The 22756-nt window shown below is 42.7% G+C and overlaps 1 protein-coding gene across 7 annotated transcripts in view; it reads right to left on the bottom strand.

Moving 5' to 3' along the window:
* The window catches only part of LOC131071205 (uncharacterized), a 199843-nt gene that overhangs the window by 59669 nt on the left and 117418 nt on the right, over window positions 1-22756 (bottom strand). The gene's annotated exons all lie outside the window — the stretch shown is intronic.

The following is a 22756-nucleotide window of genomic DNA, read 5'->3' as shown; positions in this document are numbered from 1 at the left end:
AATCTACCTTGGAGGAGCAGAAATTCAGTCAAAAATTCAGATCCTCTTGTAAAAGGAGATCAAGGAGAAATACATGGTAGTGCTGACAATAATATCAGGGTTAATAATGCAAGCTAGCATTCAGATAATCAAGTGGAATTTTTTCTTTTACAAATCGAAATGGTTGCAGATCAGTGGTAAAAGGGGTGCATTATGATGAAAGTAACTCAGTTCTGAATCCCACACCAGAAAATGGCAGCCCATTGTTCTTTCTCTACAAATTGATCAAGATAGACAAACTAAAAGGATCTACTTATAAAATAAATTCTACAATTCCAATCATCAAGAAATTTGTCATACAGAATTTTTTATTTTACACATTCAAAGAGTGGTGGATTAGTGCTAAAAGGAGTACATTATGATGAAAGTGACTCAGGTCTGAATCCCACACCACAAAATGGCAGCCCATAATTCTTTCTCTACAAATTGATCCATGAGATTCAGATAGACACACTAAAAGTTTCTACACAAAAAATCAATTCTACAATTCCAATTATCAAAAAGTTTGGGATACTTCCACATATAAAGCATTAACAAGTTCAGAATTTTTATGAATCCAATCTTTCATATGCATGCATATTATTCCACAAACTTATCAAAACTTAGTCAAAGAACAAATTTGTTAGGTATAGCATCCAGGGCCATACACTATCCTCTATTAGCAAGGGAGGATTCCCTCTTCCCAGCTATCTACAAGTTACTAATCAAGATGGAATTCGCTGGCTAGGTTAACATACATATTTACATGGAAATTGTTGGATGAAAGATTAATCTCTAGAACAAGTTTTAATCATCAAATTTCCATGTAATAAGCACCCTTATATCCCCTTGTTTACTTTTGTTTTTCTTTTTAGTTTTGAGAATGTTTGATAGAGAGACTAGACGAATAGAAAGAGCTGATTTATATTGCAACAAATAAAATAATATAACAGCAAATATAAAAGAAATTCTTGTAATCTTCACTTGTTAAAATTAGTTATACACTGATACGCTGACAGTACAATACAAAGACAAAACTGAAGATACCCAGATGGATAACTGTGATTATAAACACAAACACAACATCTCCATTTGCTGGTAATGAAAATAAATGACACAAGTAGAAGTTCCAAAGCCCTCCAAAATACTCCAAAATGGTACAGCTGGGTCTAGAAGTGTCAAACAGCAACTAAGATCTTTAGTGAATGTGGATATCAGCTCCTTAAACCCCAACAGCTACCCTAGAATCCTCACATTGACCCTCAAGAAGTGGTACGGCTGGCTGGAAATGGTACAACCAACAAAGGAGAAGATACAACCGCCAAAATAAAAATTCTCCCTCATTATTCTCCAAAATTGTTCTCTCCAAATTTGATATTCAATAAGCTCTGCAAATATGAAATGTAAACTTCAGTATGCCCAAATGTGACATCTAAATGAAATCGCCAAATTATTCTCCAGATTGTATCCCTCACCAACGTGGAGAATGTCGCCTGCAAGCTTTTTCATCCTCACAATCCAAAGATGAAGAAGCAATCTCCTCCAAACAGAAGTAATATCAAAAAAAAATACTCAACATATCCTCAAATGAGAGCCCAAACCCTCTTTTTTGGGCAACTTTTTTGAAAAAGTACTTTTTTCTTTTTCGCTATATTTTAGAAAAGCACTTTTTAACTTGTTAATTGCTTTTTTGAAAAACAACACTTTTGATTTTCAATTCTTTTTTGAAAAAGAACTTTTTTGCTTTTTCTCTATTTTTTGAAAATGTTATTTTTGCTAAATTTCACTACTTTTTCATAAATGTGCTTTCTTCCTCTTTAAAATTATCATTTAAATCTTTTAATTTCTTTTCACTTTAGGAGGCCACATAAAATGATATTAAAATATTATTTTACCTTCTTTACTTTGACATCCACTTTAGTTCACTTAAAGTCCCAAAACTAAAGAGACTACACTTTGATCAGGGAAGCTTGAGATTGAGACCAATTACCCAAAATAGCATTTAGCATAAATAGTAATATGCTAGAAATAGCCAAAAGAGAAAATGCTTGGGATCTAGGGGTTCCCAGATTACGGGGTCATGAAGGGTAAGGCTTGGAACCAGGGGGCTCTGGGATTCCGGGGTCATGAAGGGAAAGGTTTGGAACCTAGGGGTTTTGTGGTCATGAAGGGAAAGGTTTTGGAACCTTGGAGTTCTGGGATTCCAAGGTAATGAGGAAAGGGCTTGGAACTTAGGGGTTCCGGGGTCATGAAGAAAAGGCTTGGAACCTAGGGCTTCTAGGATTTCGAGGTCATGAAAGGAAAGGCTTGGAAACTGGGGGTTTCGAGATTCCAGGGTCATAAGGAAAAGGCTTGGATCTTGGGGGTTTCGGGATTCCGGGGTCATGAGGAAAAGGCTTGGAACATGGGGGTTTTGGGATTCCAGGGTCATGAAGGGAAAGGCTTGGAACCTGGGGGTTCTGGGATTCCGGGGTCATGAAGGGAAAGGCTTGGAACCTGGGGGTTCTGGGATTCCGGGGTCATGAAGAAAAGGCTTGGAACCTAAGGGTTCCAGGATTCCGAGATCACGAGGAAAAGGCTTGGAACTTGGGGGTTCTGGGATTCCACGGTCATGAACGAAAAGGCTTAGAACCTGGGGGTTTCGAGATTCTGGGGTCATGAGGGAAGAGGTTTAGAACCTAGTGGTTTCGGGGTCATGAGGAAAAGGATTGGAACCTAGGGGTTTCGGGATTTAGGGGTCATGAGGAAAAGGCTTGAAACCTGGGGATTCCGAGGTCATGAAGGGAAAGGCTTGGTTCCGGGATTCCAAGGTTATGAAGGGAAAGGCTTGGAACCTGGGGGTTTCAGGATTCTGGGGTTATGAGGAAAAGGCTTGGAACCTAGGGATTTTGGGATTCTAAGGTCATGAAGGGAACGGCTTGGAACTTGGGGGTTCTAACATTCCGGGGTCATGAGGAAAAGGCTTGGAACCTAGGGGTTCCGAGATTCCGAGGTCATGAAGGAAAAGGCTTGGAACCTGGGTGTTCCAGGATTCCAGGGTCATGAGGAAAAAGCTTGGAACCTAGGGGTTCCAAGATTCCAGGGTCATGAAGGAATAGGCTTGGAACCTGGGGGTTTTGAGATTTCGTTGTCATGAAGGGAAAGGCTTGGAACCTAGTTCCTGATAAAACAACACTTAACACTTCATGACCATTGACCTATCCACCTTGCGAGCCCGTGGAACATATCTTTGATCAGTTCTCACCGATGGACCGAGGGTGTCATAAAATAACATTTTGGCAACCTCTGCAGGATGCTTGCCTACTAAGCATGAAATCCAGAAACCTTATGCATCCATCGGACACTGAGTCACTAGAAGGACCCAAAACATGTGTGTGCCAACACTTGTAGGGAAGCTAGAAACTAGAGCATACATTCTCTTAAGGAGAATGCAGTAAGTGCAAAAGCACTTATGTAGGAAAAACAAATTCTGATTGAATATTTACATTGTCATCAAGACCCTCTTTAGAAGCAAGACTTGAGATGAATCCCATTCACTGAGATTAGAAGAACTTCACCATCCAGCCTAGAGAGATTTAAAGCATTGGCCTCCTTGCAACTAGTGATGACATACGGACCACTCCAAATAGCATCAAATTTGGAGTGTCACCTGGCTTTTGCTTTGTCTGCATCCCACTTGAGGACTAGATCTCCCTCTTTGAAGACCCTATTAGTTGCCTTTTTGTCAAAACTTCTTTTGATTTGTTCTTGATGACCCTCAAACGTATGCATAGCCTGACTTCTAAACTCTCCCAACTCCATCAACTCAACTTGCCTTACTGTCATGGCATCATTCTCTGTCAATTCTAGCTGATATGCTAGTTCAAGAGAGGGTAACTCTAGGGAAGATGGGAGTCTTGCTTCCTTCCCACATACCAACATGAAAGGGAAGTTACCAATCGCCCTCTTGGGTGTGATCCTATCAGCCCATAAGGCTGTCCTCAACTTAGTATGACAAGACCTCTAATTGTCTTCAATTATCCTTTTGATTATCCTGATGAGGTTTTTGTTGTAAGATTTAGCTCAGCCATTACCCTGAGGGTAATAATTGGATGACATCTTTAAGTACGTACCATGCTTAACTACCCAAGAACTGATTTGGTTTCCAACAAATGCCTTGGCATTATTTGATATGATGGTGGAGGGGACACCAAATCTTGTCACAATTCCATCAAAGAATTCCAACAATGAGGCCTCAGTGGCGTCTTTCAATGAAATTGCCTCTGTCCACTTGGTGAAGTAGTCCGTTGCGGCCAAGATCCACTTGTGGCCAGCACTAGAAGGTGGATTTATCATGCCAATGAAGTCTAAACCCCATTGTGCGAATGGTTGATCTGCTTGAATAGGGTGGAGAGGAAGGGTAGCTAGCCTTTGCTTTCCGAAGAAATAAGCACATTTCTTGCAATTCTTCACCCATCTATGTGAGTCACTGAATAAGGTTGGCCAATAATAACCAGGCCTCATTAATTTTATAGCTATAGTCCCTACAGAGAAGTGGCCCCCTGAAGAGCCATCATGAAATTCTTCTAATAATCTGCTGACTTGATTTTGCTCAATACATCTTAACAAGACTCCACTAGAGTCTCTTCGGAAAAGGGTCCCATCCACTAAGACGTAGAGGATGGACTACAACCTGAAGTGTCTTCTTTTGGTCCTATCTAGACCTTGGGGGTATTTACCTTACGCTAAGAAGGTGGTCATGCCACTCACCCAACTGATCTGAGTGTCGTTGCTAGTTGGTTGATCCTCTTGTAACAAAAGGGCGACCTCTGAAGGAGTCTCAAAAGATGAGACAAGTTGTTCATATAGGCCCTTGCCTCTTACAAGCCTGGTGATCTTGATGTTGATGTCATATTCCATGACCTTGGTTATCCACCCAACCCTCTTCTCACTGATGTCCTTGTTTAGAAGGAAATCCTTGACACTTGCATGTGGAACCAAGAGCTAGATCCTGTTCTTAGACAACATGTGTCTAAACTTTTTCAATGCTTTTACAACAGTGACGACCTGCTTCTCTACATAACTATACCGAAGCTCATAATCCTTTAACCCTCACTAAAGAAGGCAATAGGTTGCTCCAAATTATCATTGTTCAACTATGTTAGGACAGCTGAGATACTGGATTCTCCTCGTAAGGTATAGAGGATAAAATCTTTTTCATATTTAGGATTGACAAGAGTAGGGGTCTAAGCAATTGCTTGCTTAATTTCTGCAAATCTGGCCTTCCCTTCCTTGGTCCAACTGAAAGCCAATTTTTTCTTTAGCATGGATGTGAGTGGTTTTACCATGGTGGCAAGGATTGGGAATGAACCTCCTCACAAAGTTGATCCTACCAAGGAAACTCTATAATCCTTTCTCGTGACTAGGGAGCGGAAGAGAAAGAATAGCCTCCACTAGCTTTGGATCAATGACTAAGCCATCCTCAGATACAATGAGTCCTACCAATCTTCCTTGATTAGTAGCAAATACACATTTGCTTAGGTTCAAGGACACAAAATATTCCTTGCATATCATGAACACCTACTCAAGCTAACCAAAATGATCAGCTACATGCTTCGAAAAAACAATTATATCATCAAGGTATATAAGCACAAACTTTTCTAATACACCCTTGAAAGCCATGTCCATTGCTCTTTGAAACGTGGCACCTGCATTGGTTAGCCCAAAAGGCATCTTACAATAAGTATAGGTACCCCACTTAGTAGTAAATGTAGTCTTGTATTGGTCTAACTCTTGGACTAAAATCTGATTGTATCCTAAATACCCATCCAAGAATGAAAATCTTTCTAAGCCACTGACCCTTTGTAGAATTTGATCCATGGAGGAGGGGGATAATGATCCTTAGGGGAGGCTCTATTGAGTTCCCTAAAGTCTACACGTAGTCTGATTTCTCCATTCTTCTTCCTTACAGGGACAAGGTTATCCACACAGGAGGAGCGTTTGATAGGGAAGATGATATTGGCTTCTGTTAGCCGCATTATTGTATACGGGAATAAGAATAGTTAATTAAGTCGTAATTGGGTTTGTTAGTTGGTAACCGAGGGGTGGCAATTGCGGTGCGACAGTTGGCGCTCGCACCCCCTCGGTATCTTTATATACTCCCGATTGTAACTTGTGAAGGACACGAATGAGGAATGGAATAATATATCTGATACTTGTCTAATATCTATGGCATTGTTCTGCATTACGTACTTTATGCATTTGGCGCTGTTGCCTAGACGTACTCGGGAACGGAAGACACGGATGGCGCACAGACACAATGGGCCTACCCGTTGGTGAAATAAACCCAGAGGCCGACGACGCGCAAATAGAACTTTACACAGGAGAAGACATGGCAACGAGAGAATTTTCAATTCTACTCCAGGTAGCCATCCAGACCTACATCCGACAAGAGGCGGCGGAGGTGGAAATCCCACCAAGTGCTGTGTGGACAGCTCTGGAGGTTAGCCCGACAATAAACCGGTTGATGAACCACCTCCCCCGGTTGCTTGCACAAGCATCGCTGGCACAACAGGCTCACCTGGAGGAGATTGCCCAGGAGGAGCGACGCCAACAGATCCTTCGACACTACGAAGAAAACAGCCGACGGGAAACGGAACAGGATGGCGCCAGGCCAAGAGGTAATTGAACCTTGAACTTTTTATTTTCAAATAAAAGTGTCATTGACACGAGTTGTATTTGAGCAGATGAATTAATAAAGACATGTTTTGATTTATGTATTGTGAGTTATGGAAATGTGCAACAATTAATGCCAAACCTATTGAATAAAGATAGAAATAAAAAACCAAAAACGGACGAGTGGGAGGCCGCGTAGAGAGCCTTGATTCTGGAGCAGCAAGTAGAACGTAGACGGAGGCTGAGGCAACTTGCCAAAGGACGACCTGCCGAAGGGTGGCCCAAGGGGAACCAAGGAGGTGTCACGCAGGGTGTAGAGGCCGACGGAAATTTCTACGCGTCGCCAAATCATCGTAGGACGCAGAGCCACGAAGAGTTTCTGGACGAAACAAGGTTACGGCGAAATCTAGTTGAGGAGACTCGGGATCAGTTTAGAAACTTATCCCTTACGCCACGGAGTGAAGATCACCAACGGGAACCAGGAGTGGGCGCGTGTGAGAGCGAAGGGGAGGGCAACCGTACGAGTGTAGGTGCCACACACGACAGGCAAAACACTGTACCTCCAGTCGCCCACACAAGACACACCACCGACGCCACCGGAGGAAGCAATGCAGGGTCACAGACACAAACACAACCGCCCCCAGCAAGACAACCCAGGATGGTGAATAAACAAAAATTGCCAAAGTTCACAAGGGACGGCAAGGAAGACCCCTTACGGCACTCCCGTACATGTGAAACCATTTGGTCTGCCAACGGAGTAACAAACCAGGATGACTGGGTACAACAGTTCCCAACCACATTACATGGAGTTGCCATAGATTGGTACTCCGATGTAGATAAGCAAAAAGTGGCCACGTGGGCCAACCTACAGAAGGAATTCACGGAGGAGTTTCGGTTGCTCTGTAATGACAACGAAATTGTAACGGAGATATACAGTACCAAACAAGGTACCAAGGAGACAGTACGGGCATACAGCAGGAGACTGAAGGAATTGTTGGGTAAAATGGAAAGCCAACCGGCTGAGGGCTTGAAAAAACGATGGTTCGTTGAAGGATTGAAATCCTCCTTACGGAAAAAAATGAAAATTGTACCCCCAACGTCATATGACGACGCCTATAATAGGGCGATGGACCTAGAGAGCGAATACAAAATATCAAGGAAGAAGAAAAGTAATAAATATTCATCTGACGATGATGAAGATTCTGATGGGGAAAGCAGCAGCGGTGGCGAATCGAGTAAAAAGGTGCACGCTCTCCAAAAGGACATGGAACGAATGCTGAAAGAATTCAAAGCCATGAAAGGGAGTACAAGTAAGACGGAAGAAAATGACGTGTGGTGTACAGACTATAGGAGTGACGAACACACCAAGAGGTCCTGTCCCAAGAAGGCTTTCTGCGACATTTGTTAGATTGCGGGACATTTGACAAAGGAATGTCCCTACAATATGAAAACCAGGAACCAACAAGTTCTCTTCACGCAAGAGCAACTGGCCGTCGGAACTTCGCAAACCGCCAACAATAATGCATCATCTGGCGGATACCGGAACAACCGGCGAGGGGGGAGGACCAATAATAATAATAGGAGCCGAATCCAATATGATGCAAAGGGACGGCCAATGATCCAGTGCCGAGCCTGCAATCAATGGGGCCACTTTGCTAGAGAATGCACCTCAGAAGAAACTCCACAAAAACTATGCAAATGGTGTGGGCCTAGAGACCACGATGATGGAACTTGCCCAAAGTCGGGAGTGAACCTGCTCAACATCGACAGGACGGAGGAACGGGTATTGGCAATCACACAGTCACAGCCAAAGAAGGCCACATACCCGGACCCTCGCACGGAGAAGCAGCGGGTGCTGGAGGCCAAGGCTGAAGTGGCAAAGGAAATGGTGGCACAAAGGAGCACCCAGGAAGCGGTAAGTACTTCCGGATCTGAGGCAAAGGAAAATATCCTGAAGCAAATGTTGCAGATTGAAGTGCCGGTGAAAATGAAGGACCTCCTGGAAACGATGCCGAAATTACGTACGGCACTCCTACATACGGTCCAAGTAACCCCGCACAGTCAGGCAACCCGGAATACGGATGGTTCCGGCAGAACACCTATAGACCCATTGTGCTTGACACTATACAGTGGACGGCACCCGACGGTGGTAGAAATGGGAATACTGGGCACCATTCTGACTGACACTATCGTCGACAGCGGGTCCAGAGTGAATGTGCTTCCGGAAGAAACCTGGAAGTAGCTTGGCAAACTGACACTATGGCCGTCAACCTTCAACTTACTAGGAGCGGATCAACATGGTATCAAACCCCTTGGAACGCTCATGGCGCAACAAGTGACCATCGGGACACAACAATTTGTCCTCGACTTCGTGGTGATTCCGCTAGCCAAGAAAGGATACGACGCCAGTCTGGGCAGAGGGTGGTTGGTGGCAGCCAGAGTGAATCACAACTGGAAGCGTAACACGTTGTCAATGGAGAAAGCCGGGAGAAAATTTATTATCGACCTGAAAACACAACTTGTGAGTGAAGAACTCGGGTCAGAGTCGGAATCAGACAGCGAAGGCGGAGTTGACGGAGGAAAGTACGAAAGGGAACCGAACGAGGAAGGCATTCTCGGAATCCAAGGATGTTCTGAGGACGAGACCGATTCCCTTAATGGGCTCTTCCACTGGCAAATGGAGGACTACAAGTTGCTATATGGGTGTAACATGTTGCAGGTTGACGAGGATCGAGACGAGAACGAATTTCCGCAAGCATACGGGGAATACACCGAAGGAGATGCCCCAGTCAACGAAGTACCAGCACACAGGTTTGACATGACAAAACCAATCCGGTACGAAGAATCTGTAAAACCTACAAACCTCGGCACGGAAGCAGAGCCAAGAAACATCCTGGTTGGTGATGACTGGAATCCAGTCATGAAAGCCGCCGCGTTTAAAATATTCATGGAATACAAGGATGTATTCGCTTGGACATATAAGGACCTCAAAGGGGTGCCGCCAGAACTGTGCGTACACCAAATTTCACTTGTACCTGGGGTCATACCTGTTTGGAAGAGGCCATACAAAATGAACAAAAACTATGCGGCAAGAGTGAATGATGAAATTGAACGTATGCTCGAAGCCAGGATTATTTTTAAAGTGCAGACCAGCAAGTGGGTATCACCCATAGTGATATCCCTTAAAAAGGAGGCAAACCAGATCCGAATCTGCATGGATTTCAGATGCCTTAACGCGGTCACCATAAAAGACCCGTTTCAAATACCATTTACGGATAGCATCTTGGAAGAAGTGGCCGGTCATGAAATTTATTCATTTATGGATGGATTTTCTGGGTATAACCAGATATCCATCGCCGAAGAAGACAAATTAAAAACAAACTTCATAGTGGAGGATGGCGTGTACGCATATAATCGAATGTCGTTCGGATTATGCAATGCACCAGCGACCTTTCAACAGATAATCCTTCACATATTTGAAAAGATGTCAGTAGGGAACTTCAGGGCATTCCTTGACGACTGGTCCATCTACAGTAACCAAGATGCACATTTGGCCGCACTTGGCGAATGCATGGAGAGATGCAGGCGAGCTCGCCTAGCACTCAACCCCAAAAAATGCAGATTCATGGTGCCTCAAGGGAAGTTGTTAGGACACATAGTGTGTAAGGCTGGACTCAAGACTGACCCAGACAAGATTCGGGTGATAATGGAAATGGAGGCACCCACAGATGTCACGGGAGTCAAATCCTTCCTAGGACACATAGGGTATTACAAGCGATTTATCAAAAATTTTGCTCGAGTATCCTGCCCTCTGGACAAGCTGACAAGGAAAGGTGAACGGTATACATGGGGGACGACTCAAGAGGAGGCCTTCCAAGAACTGAAGTCACGGTTGGTGGGTGCACCAATCCTAACATATCCTGACTGGGACAAAGAGTTCCACGTACACGTTGACGCATCCAACTTTGCCATAGGGGCCACACTGGCACAGGTTGGCGACCACGGGCTAGATCACCTGGTCTACTTTGCAAGCAAACTCCTGTCGAAGGCAGAGAAAAATTATAGCACCACAGAAGGGAAGCCCTCGTGATGGTGTACTCCATCCAGAAATTTTGACATTACTTGCTCGCCACCCTGTTCACATTTTATGTGGACCACCAAGCTTTAATGTATCTAGTAAACACGCCAATTATCCAAGGACGAATCAGCCGATGGTTGCTATTGCTGCAGGAATTTACATTCAACATTATAGTAAGACCTGGGAAGAGCCATGTGATAGCTGACCAGCTGTCGAGAATCCAGTCAGGAGAACCAGCCGAAGGAGTGAATGAAGATTTTCCAGATGCTCACTTATTTCGCATCGCGATTCTCCCCGCCTGGTACGCAAGCGTGGGGGAATATTTGTCGACATCACGATTCCCGAGGGAGATGCCACCAGGAGAAAGAAGGAAACTGGTACTGAGGAGCAGGACATTCCAACTCATTAATGGCCTATTGTATAAAATGGGGCCTGATCAGATCCTGTGGCGATGCGTCCTAGAAGAGGAAATTCCGAGCGTCCTAAGGGAAGAACATGAAGGGCCCGCAGGTGGACACATGGGGCCCGACACCACGGCGAGGAAAGTTCTGTTGGCAGGACTGTGGTGGCCGACACTACATAATGACGCCAGGGAGTGGGTAACAAGCTGTGATACATACCAACGGACCGGACGGCCATTAAAAAGAGATTTTATGCCCCTCAACCCATCGAATGCCCAGGAACTGTTTGAGAGATGGGGATTGGATTTCGTCGGACCATTAAAACCAAGTAGAGCTCGACGATGTAGATACATTGTAGTGGCAATAGAATACTTGACCAAGTGGGTGGAGGCACGGGCCTTACTCGACAATTTGGCGGCAAATACAGCAAAATTCATCTATGAACACATCATTACGCAGTATGGGATTCCAATCCAACTGACGAGTGACAGAGGAGGCCATTTTGTAAATCACATAATCCGATTGCTAACAACGGAGTTTAAAATCTTCCACTCCTTATCAAGCCCCTACTATCCACGGGCGAACGGGCAGGTCGAGGCGACCAATAAAATAATAATGTCGGTGATATATAAGTCTTGCGGAGTGGAGAAGGATGACTGGTTGGAGCGCCTACCGTCAGTACTTTGGGCATACCGAACAACTTACAAGGTAACTACTGGACAGACTCCATTCCAGCTAATGTATGGACAAGAAGCCGTGGTGCCAGTTGAATTCATGGTGCCGAGTCTCCGGATCGCCTTCGATAATCAACTTGGCGACATGGAAAGCCTGAGGGAGACACTGTACACTTTGAACAAATTGGACGAACGAAGGATGATGGCTCAATGGGCGACAGAGACAGCCCAGCAAAGACGGAAGGTTTGGCATGACAAGCATCTCCGGCGAATGAAGTTTACTCCTGGGCAGTTGGTGTTGAAATTCAACGAAAGGAACGAAATCAAACCTGGGAAATTCAAAGTGCATTGGCTAGGACCCTTCAAGGTACGCGAGGTCAATACCAATGGGGCAATTAAGTTGTGGACGTTGGACGGGGAAGAGATACCAGATGCCGTCAATGGATCGAAATTAAAAATTTACCACGAACGGAGGGAGCCCGGACCATGACGGATGCTTAAAAGACTTAAAAAATTAAAAAAATTAAAAATATTAATAAAAAATAAAAAATTAAAAATAAATAAATAATAAATAAATTAAAAAAAAAAGTGGGCCCATCGTACGGTGGAACCATCGACTCTGGGACCACCGACGGTGGCACCACCGTACAGTGGGACCATCGATGGTGGAACCACCAGCGATGGAACCACCGTGCGGTGGGGCCACCGGCGGTGGATGCCACCGTGCGGTGGTCACCGCACACCACACATAAAAGCCCGCACAACCCCGCGGAAACAAATGAGAGCCCGCACAACTGAGGGGGAGAGAAGGAAAAACGACAGCAGCGGGGGGAAGAATGACGCCAGCCGCACAGCCGTAGCCCGCAAGCACCAAGCCGCACAGCCCGCACGCACCAAGCCGCACAAGTCTGTGCCACTACGGTAGACGGGTTTTAGTTTTGAAAAAAAAAGGTTATAAAAGCAGAATTGAAGAAGTAATCTAGTACTAATGGACATAAACAGGAACAAGGCAGATTGGCGGAAACGATTGCAGCCGTTAGAAGACAAGTTGCAGGGAGGGCAAAAAGAAACCAGTGCAGACACAGGCAAACGGATTTTACCATCTGGGGTGCGCATTGCAGGTAGTCTCGGTATGAGCACCAGTCAAAAAAGCAAGAAGCATCGTCCCAAACCCTTGGCGACAAAGGGCAAAGATGAAATAACGGCAGATAATATTATGTTCGAGGGTTTGAATGGAATCGACTGTCGGAACTGGTGGGCAAAGACACCTCAGGATGATTTAATAAAGAAAAGCCTTCGCCAGGCACAGGTACACTGGGCCGTCCAGATGCCAGTTTTTTCGATAAAGGACTTTGAGATGGTTTTGCGTGCCATGATTGGCAACTATGACAAACATCACCACCAGTTGGTATTTGATTATCAACATCAGAGGATAACAGTGTCATTCACGGCAGGCGAGTTCACTAGGGTATTTGGCATATCGGGGATAAAAGGAAAGAAAATAGACACTTCACAGAAAATATCCCCAGAGAATCGTGCCACACTGCTCTAGTTGATGTTGCGCGATGACCTTACCCAAGGCAAGAAAGATAGCCTCAAGAGTGCAGGCAAGAGTCGGGGAGTGAAGAAACAATTTTTTTCCAAGGGAGTATGGCAATGCCTGTTGTCGGTGGTGAAGAGTCGCCTCACAGGTGCCACCCGCGCGTCGGACATAGCCATTGCACAGATAGTGCTAATGAACGGGCTACACAATGGAGTGGTATACGATTGGGCGTCACTATTGGCGGATAGGATGGACGAGTTCATGACGCTGCAATACAAGAAGTTCTACATGCCGCATCACGCCATTGGATTATTCCTGGAAGCAGTCCGCACGCAGATCACCCCGGGCTCACAGCCATTGGAGCCACAAGGCCGTGTTGCACCAGACCAGCCGCCCATATTCTATTGGTCACACTTAGACGTCTTGGCACATGGCACGGAGGCACGTTTGGGTACAAAAAGAAAGAAGGCCGCCATGTCCGACACGGAAGAGTCTGAGGCTGAGGATGCAGAAAGTGGCAGGGAGGAATCCGCAGACACCTCCTAGGTAAGTGGAGGGAGTTTCCGACTGGCAGGGAGAAGGGGCGACCAGTTGCCTGAAGAAGGGGTAGTGGAGTCTGCAGGTATAGTAGGGTCTACTGTAGCATCACAGGTGCAGGTCCACTTTACACCAGCCCACTTACCAGAGACTTGTCAGTTGGTGGTGCCGCGGTCCTTCGGGACAGTGAGTGTAGTCACCACGGTACCAGTTCCTAGTTTCGAGCAGCCTCTAGTGACGATAGCCATGACACCAGCACGGGTGGAAACCTTGGCGAGTGCAGAGGCTTCCATGGTGCACGAGGTGTCGGATGTGACAGGCCAGGATGTGCCAGGGTTGCCCGGATATATGCAGGAGGCAATGACGGCAGCAGGCACTCTTCATGATGACCTCACTAGCTGGTTGAGTCGTTACCAGATGGCACCCGTGGCACCGGGAGAGGCCACTCTATCCCCAGGGTGGACCACGTATTCCTTGGATGTCATTGATCTCGAGGAAGGGAGTTCCCCGAGCAGCAAGGCAATTCAGAGGGTTGCTTCACCCCCTGCGGTGGTAGTAACCAGTCCGTACAAAGCAGAGGAGGTGCCCATGGGAAGTCAGCAGGGTGGAGAGTTGGAGCAATTTATTACTGAGATGACTCTAGGAGCACAGCGGCTTGTGTCATTGCCACACTCCAGGCTGATGCGACCATGGTTGAGCGGATGGAAGGGTTGTTGACCTTTTCCCGCACGGGATGCCAAGCTGAGTTTGAGAGGTGTTTTCAGTGTGCTGGATGGCCGGACACGGAGAGCCTGGCGATGCTGGAGGCTTGGCGCCTCACTGAGGGGGTTGGCGAGACCCAGATGCAGTCATTGGTGAGAGAGGTAGAGCAGGCCTTCTGTGAAGGTTATCTGGAGCTTCGGAGGTCACAACACACGGCAACTACAGTTGAGGCTTTGAGGGTGGCAGCAGTAACAACTTGGGAGGAGCTGGCTACCAGGTTTCGCGAGCTAGAGGCTACCATGGCACAGAACCAGGCAGCGGTGGACATTTTAGTAGCAGAGAAGTCTGCCTTGCTGATACAGTTGGAAGAGGAGAGGGCCTCGAGGGAGTTGTTGGAGACTCAGTTGGTCAGTGCCCTGGAAAATGTGGACAAGAAGGATAAGGAGGTGCTCGAGGTAGCCTATATGGTAAAGACTGCTATGGAGCGGTAGATGGTCACGGAACAGGATCTCAAGAGGACAAAGCAGGTGTATGAGCTCCATGGGTGCTTGGCGTCCACTGCTACACCACCACCGGCGCCTTCTTCATCAGGGATACCTTCTGCACTTCCTTAGTTTTTTTCTTCTTCTTCTGAATTTTTGCGAGCTCCATGTATTCTCCATTTTGTTGTAAGTCGCCTGGAGACGACTTTTCTTTTTGGGGGGGATGATGTTAGCCGCATTATTGTATACGGGAATAAGAATAGTTAATTAAGTCGTAATTGGGTTTGTTAGTTGGCAACCGAGGGGTGGCAGTTGCAGTGCGACGATTGGCGCTCGCACCGCCTCGGTATCTTTATATACTCCCGATTGTAACTTGTGAAGGACACAAATGAGGAATGGAATAATATATCTAATACTTGTCTAATATCTATGGCATTGTTCTGCATTATGTACTTTATGCTTTAAGTATTCACCTGAGAGGGCAAACAGCTTCTATGAGTTTGGTTAACTCCTTCCTCATTAATAGCTCAATTTTGGGGTTTATTAGCCTTTGCTTTTGTCTAATTGGTTTTGCTTCTGGGTTTAGTTCTATAGTATGCTAGGCTAAGCTAGGGTCAAAACCCTTCAAATCTTCATAGGTCCAAGCAATTATGTCATCATATCTTTGACAAAGCATAACAAAGGCTTCTTGTTTGTTTGAGGAACATGCCTTTCCCAAATTTAGTGACCTACTCTCAGCAACAACAACTGGCCTATAATCACTCTTCTCTGCAGCCAGGTTCATCTTCTTCTTCAATTGATCATCCGAGTTGAAAATGCCTTCCAAGGTAACTAGACCTTTAGGCAACTTGTTGGAGTTGAGCAACATGATCTAATCTCCATATTGGTCTTGCAGCATAGACTGATTTTTAGCAGAAAATTCTACTTCATTTTGCAAGAAATTGACAATTTGTTGATCACTTCGAATACTTACCAATTTACTTGATTGTCTGGGACGATAGGCCTCACAACAAGCCTAATGTGTTGTTCCTTCTTGCTTGCAACATGCGTTGGTATGTCAAACTGAGCACCAACCGCTGCAAGCCTATCAACATGCTTATTCTAACTCCTAGGAACACTTTGTATGTTGAAGGTCTCAAATCCTTCAATCAAATTCCAAACCCTTTGTTTATACGATTTACATAAGTTGTTCTTTGTTATGCTTTGAGCTCTGATATGATTAACTAACTCACTATCCAAGTCGGTTGGGTATGAAAGAAAAGAAATGTGATGAGTGGTAAAGCAAAGACACATATAAAGAGATATCCAATGTTCCACGGGGACGCGTCCCCCCCCCCCCCTTTTTGGCTGCGTCTCGAAGACGGGAATGTCTCCGGGACTTCAAGACGGGGATGCGACGTCCCCCGCCGTCTCACCAACGCCACCCAAGCGTCGTCGGAGACATGGAGACGTCTCCCGTCACCCCACGTATATGCAATGTTTAAAATTAAAAAAAAAATTAAAAGTGAGTTTTGTCATTTTGTCTTTGACTCTAGTCTCTTTTGTAATGCTATTGCTATTAGTATTTGTATTTGGCTACTCATTGTAATGATGAATCATGTAATCATCTTTATTATTATAGACTTTGCAATGGCATCAGATATTCATATTTTCCTTTTTCGATATAATAGAAATCTCCAATTTGGCAATTTCATTTGTCAAATTTTATTTAGCAATTAGCAATTAGCATTGAAGAAATCTTGGTATTTAGATTTAGTATTTCAAATTTCCTATAGTTTCATTTGAAATGTAATTGTTATACTGTTATACTGTCATACATCTTTTCAAAACTAGTTTTTCAAGTACTATATGTATATGTATAACTATATCAGCACCACCACCCCGCCGCCATCCCCTCGTTGTTCCCCCGCCGTCCCCAAACTTAGGCCCTTGGTCCCCCTGTCCCGAAAACCTGTCCCCCCATCCCCAATGCCGGTGGAACATTGGAGATATCGCATTATTCCAAAAACAAATTCAAAACAAATGCCAATCTGCTCTTTCAAATTCACATTAAGTAAAGGTAAACTCAGAAAATCGCAGCATAAAGAGTTGTTATAGAATCATAGCAAGGAAGGTATAACTAGCAAATTCAAGGAGGATATTTAAGATTTCAGTCAGCATGTAGATTCACTTCTAGATTTTGCTAACGACTGAGATTTTCCTAAATTGATAGGGATAAATCAGAACTTCATATGATTGAATTTCCAATTGGAAATAAGGAATTTTAAAGGACTGGATACTTCTTATCAATATAAGACTCAAGTACAATCGTGATTCATGGAATTTTGTTTTGTAGGATTAACTATCTAGAACAAAGGCGGTAGCTAGTGCAAAGATCATCGGTTTCAAGAGGGATCAAGCACAAGCATCAACATCAAGCATTCAAGGAAGGAATTTTCACAATCTTGGTTTCCTTCGGAAATGCAAGAATCATTGCCAGTATAGCCAGACACAAGCTCTAAGGTAGAAGTCATCAAGACAAGACATAGTTTCAGAAGAGTTGATCAAAGTTTGAATATCGACATGAACAAAGTCATCATTACACCAAGAGCTTGGAAATGTTAAGTATCAAGAGATATGTCTCATTCATCTACAACTTGTGATGAGTTACAAAGATCAAACAAACTAAGGTGGCACCCAATCATCGCATATCCAATCATATCATTCTATGATAAGGCGTCCAGATTCAATGTACCTAGTTCATCCAACAAGATAATTGCCATACATGGGGAAAAAAGTTCGATGCACCTACCATCATCATCTATTGGTCGAATATTCAAGGGAGGACATGTGTCCCATCAAATGTAATTTTATCATTGGTCAAGCATTAAATGCTTTGCAATAGGTGTAACAAACCCTAATTAGGGTTTCTACCTTTCAATCTTGGCCATTGATTGTCAATCAATTTGAGCCACTCAATTGTAATGAGAGCACTATATAAAGCTCTGCTTTTTCATTTGTAAAGCTTAATAGATAGTAGAGTAGAAAATAGTTGAAGTGGAGTAGGAAGAGAAGGCAAAGATTGTTGCCAAGATATTGTTGCAAGAAGCATGTAAACTTCATTGAAGAAATGGTGAAATTGATATGTTGATTCAACAATGTGCATGGTCTCTAATTCCCGTTTAATTTTCATGTTTAAATGAATGAAAGAACTTTGTGTATGATCAATGGTGAAATTCATACATCCATAGTACTAACACCTTGTTGATTGTAAAGTGTCTTGCGTAGTCAACTAGGTCCATCTTAGCTAAGCTTAAATTCAATTATCACTCCTTCATCGATATGCTTCACCTTGAGGGTATCCATGCTTGTGGTGGTGATTTGAAAATCATCAAGCTATCCCTAGAAGATCGCACTAGCCTTGTGGAGATGTTCATTGCATGTCAAAGCAAAGCTTAGTTGAATTTCACCAAAGATTGGCAATTGCTCTTACATTCCTAGGATTAGAATAGCTTCCTCAAACCCTTATCCTTTTTTCCTTTTTTTCAAATCATTGAAATTCCATGTTCCACCAACATTCAAAGCATTCAAGCATTCAACGTAAGTCCACCTTGTGATTCTAGCAATATCACATCAGACAACTGAGTCTATCCAAGAGCACGCAAGACCTAACATTTGGAACCTTGCAGTCGTCCCATTTGATAACACAGCTTAGCATTTGGGGAGTCTTTGTTCAAGAGAGGATAGAATACTTAGTATTTTATTCTGTGTTGCATAGTGCGTAAAAACACCATCAACGGATACCTACCGGGCTCTTAGACCGATGGTTGAGGATGAGGTAATTAAGTTTGCCACACTACATTTGGTTGGTATTGCATATGAGTGGTGATACCATGGCCTAATCACACTAGGTCACAAAGCAATCACCACATATGATGAGTTCACTAACAAGCTCATCGAGAGGTTTGATTAAAAAAAGACCCTTCCTCTTCAAATTTCTAGTCATGCCTTCCTAGGAGACTATTCATTTTCTCCAATTTTGTTTTCTATAAGCTAATATGTACTTTAAGACTGAAAATTTGATACTTAAAGAGAATTTGCTAAGTTGCCAATCCTAGTATGGGGATGGGTATAAGGTTTCAGTATGCCAATATGGCATTTTTTCCTTAGGTATAGTTAAAGGTTCATGTGTATGTGTGTATATATATTAAAAAAAATTAAAATTATAAGAACAATAAATCTCATATTTGCCAACATACGAAATATTTAAATACCTCATAGTTTGCAAAAAATAAAAGACTCAATTATGATTCAATGATTTGTCAATCAATATTTAATAACTTTCATATTGCTCTTCATCAAGAGCATTAAAGTCAACATTTGGTTCAATTTCATTTGAACCACAATCAGTTGCAATGCAAACCTACTAGCCATGTCACATGTACAAGTTGTTTCATCTATAGAAACTTTGACATGACATGCAACAGTAGTGTCAAGTCTACACACTTGAGAGTTAGATCCCAATTCCTCATCACCCCCTCATTGTAATCTTGAGTGACAAGAAATGCAAGTTGGAGAGCACAAAGGCCAAATCCTCAACTTTTTTTTCACTCAACAGGTTGTGCTTAACAAAGTAGATAAAAGAGTATGTACTCCAATTCTGCATAGCTGAAAAAAAACTCACAAAACTTGTTGAGTTTTTATATAATATTTACAATTATAAAATATAAATTATAATAGTCACAATGAAAGAAAAATGAGGAAATTAAAAAATAAAAAGATGCACACTTGAGATAAAACTTTTATTGCAAGAGGCCGCAAGTAAATAGAGCCTGAAAATATAAAGTGGCCAAACTTACTCAAGACAACACTTTGAACATCTACATTAGGGATATTATTTTCAATGCAATCTTGTACACAGTAGCAACCTCTTCATATTTATATGGTGCCACCATCTTGCGCAAGTATATGTATGCTATAATATATTGGAAATAAAGAAAATGCTTAAAGACACAAGGGTGAGGACATCTTGTTCCAACGGTAATCAAAGATCTTTTGCACTCTTCTAAAAAATTCTTTTGTGGAAACATGCTCCTTGGCTTCTATTATGGTCCTTATATTTTCAACCACAGAGTCCATGCCAAAATAAATTCACCCAAACATTGATCAATCCATATCAACATACCTAATCATTCTCATGATGAGCTATTTGAAACTCAAAATATATTCCATGTGAATTCTCAAAGATGCAAGAGCATGGTCATCTTGTTCCAATGGTCAACATTTTGCACTCTTGTAAAAAAATGCTTTCGTGTAGAGTCATGCTCCTTGACTTCTATTATGGTCCTTATATTTTGAATTATGGAGGTCATGCCATAATAAATTCGCTCAAAGATGATCAATCTGTATCAACATACCTAATCATACTCATGATGAGCTCTTTGAAACTCAATACATATTACATGCGAGCCCACCACCCATCATCTAGGATCAATATTTTGACTCTTTTTGGTTTATATTTGTTTTTTTCCATAAATTGCAAAGAGTGTTGATGACCATGGCATTCAATGCCTCTCACACCTTCAAAAGTTGTCTAAACATGATTGTGTGTGATGCAAAAGACTCTCACCAACCTTACATGCTGTAAAAAATTTAAAAATAGATTACATATCAAAACTTCAATAATCTAAAAATATACTAAAAATAAAATTACCTTCAACAACTCCAAGTTGGAGGACCTAAAAACGGCTTGTGACATAGGAGGATTTGTCACTAACATTTGAATCTGCAATATTAAGTTGAGTGGATCACAAATGGTATCCAAGGACCAAAACATTTCCACTATTGAAACAATTGCCCTATAATTTTTGGCATTGTCCATTATGACTTGGACAACATTTTTAGGTCTCACCATCTCAATGGATTGTATGAGGATAGTGGCAATGAAGGTTGCAACCTTCTCTTTTCGCTCACAATCTACTACCTTCAAAACATTGCCCTTTAGGGATTATTGCAATGACATTATTTGGTGGTCTATTTTTGTGATCCTTCCAAACATCAAAAACGATGGACACCCTTGTATTGGGTCGTGTATCCTTTATTGCTCTCAATGATGCCTCTACGGAAGCTCTCCTTGGCCAATAATGTGGTGCACACAATTTCATACCCAGAACTAATTTAGTCAATAGGTGCATTGGCATTTGTTGTCACCATATCCCGCCAATATGGTAATCTAACAAGGTTGAAAGGAACCCATTGCCATAAATGCAATGATAAAAAAATGCTCTCATATGCAACCACCCTTGCCTCATTTTTTAAGGTCTTTTCCAAGGGGTTTCATTTACAGAAAAGAAAGAGGTATTATCTTCTCTAGAAATTAATAGTGGCACAAAAGGATGTGAGCAAACCAATTTTATTAAGCCACTGGGAGGTTTCTGTGATCCTTTCTTGGAAAGAGGATGTATTGTTTCCGTTGCTCACTCACCATGTTGGCATCCTTTTGTTTATTGATACATCCCATTATTTGTTACTTTGAAAAACTTTTATTCCTAATCTTGTAATAGTACTCAAGTAAGCTTCTGCTCAACTATAGGAGCTCTTGTACTCATTTTCACATCGGCTACAACACCAACAATAATCCCCAGCACCAAGAACTTGTTCAATCATGATTGTCCGTTGCCAAAGTGGTGACATATCAAATATTAACAAGATTTCTACATTTGAGGCAACTAAAGTAGTACTACAAGCCATTTTATAATATAACAAATAAAAAAAATCACAAATTTACAACCCTGCAACTTAAAAAAAATCAGTATTACAACCCCTTATATTATGTATAAAATATTAAAAGGTTTAAAAGTATATAAAAAAAAGTTTATATTTTTTAAAACAAAAAAATTGAAAAAAAAAATTTGGAAATTCTTGAAAAAATTCTTCATATTTTGAAAAAATTATAAGATTCACTCAACTTTGATAGATAAATCTTCCTCAAGTAGCTCTTCCTCTTCTATTGGTGAAGGTCTCTCTCTGGTAGCCTTTGCCTTCGAAAAAAAAATGCAACCTTCAAAAACCAACAATGGCAGCTTAGAGGTAAAAATGTTGTTTTACTCACTTGTGTTCTTATAATGAGGCAAAAGAGGTTAAGATCCCTCACTTTAGGGCAAAATTAAGTGTTGAGGGACATTGTTGTTTCTAAAAATGTTTAAAGAAGCATTTCTTTTGGGTGGTTGTGCATACATTTGGCTTCAACTGGGTTCACCCAAGATCCACCCTGAGAACTCAAGATGCTTGAGGCAAACAAAAGGATCCACAGGGTACCCAAGGTGGGTGGACAGGACCCACGAGGAACATGAGCTGCATGAGGCATACTAAAAGACCCACAAGGAACCCAAGGTGATTCGAGTGAACCTTGGACGAACTGCAGGCCATCCCAACTCCAAACCAAACCCATATAGGTACAAGAGGGATACCTATCAAACCCTACAGCATAAAGAATTTGAGAGTAACCAGCACAGCTGAATCTTTATTTATATTTTATTATTAAAGTTTGGGCTTTGTTTCTCTTTCTACACACTCTATTTCGCATGATATAAAAATTACAATTTTTTCTTGTTTTTTAAGTAGTCTAGCATTTTTTAGTTTGTCATGTTTTTCCTATTTCAAACCTATTGTTATGTCCCCTTCTTAGC

The sequence above is a fragment of the Cryptomeria japonica genome, chromosome 7 (assembly GCF_030272615.1).
Source record: "Cryptomeria japonica chromosome 7, Sugi_1.0, whole genome shotgun sequence".
Taxonomy (NCBI): domain Eukaryota; kingdom Viridiplantae; phylum Streptophyta; class Pinopsida; order Cupressales; family Cupressaceae; genus Cryptomeria; species Cryptomeria japonica.
Note: the sequence above shows the minus strand (reverse complement) of the source record. Positions and strands in the feature narration are given on the sequence as shown.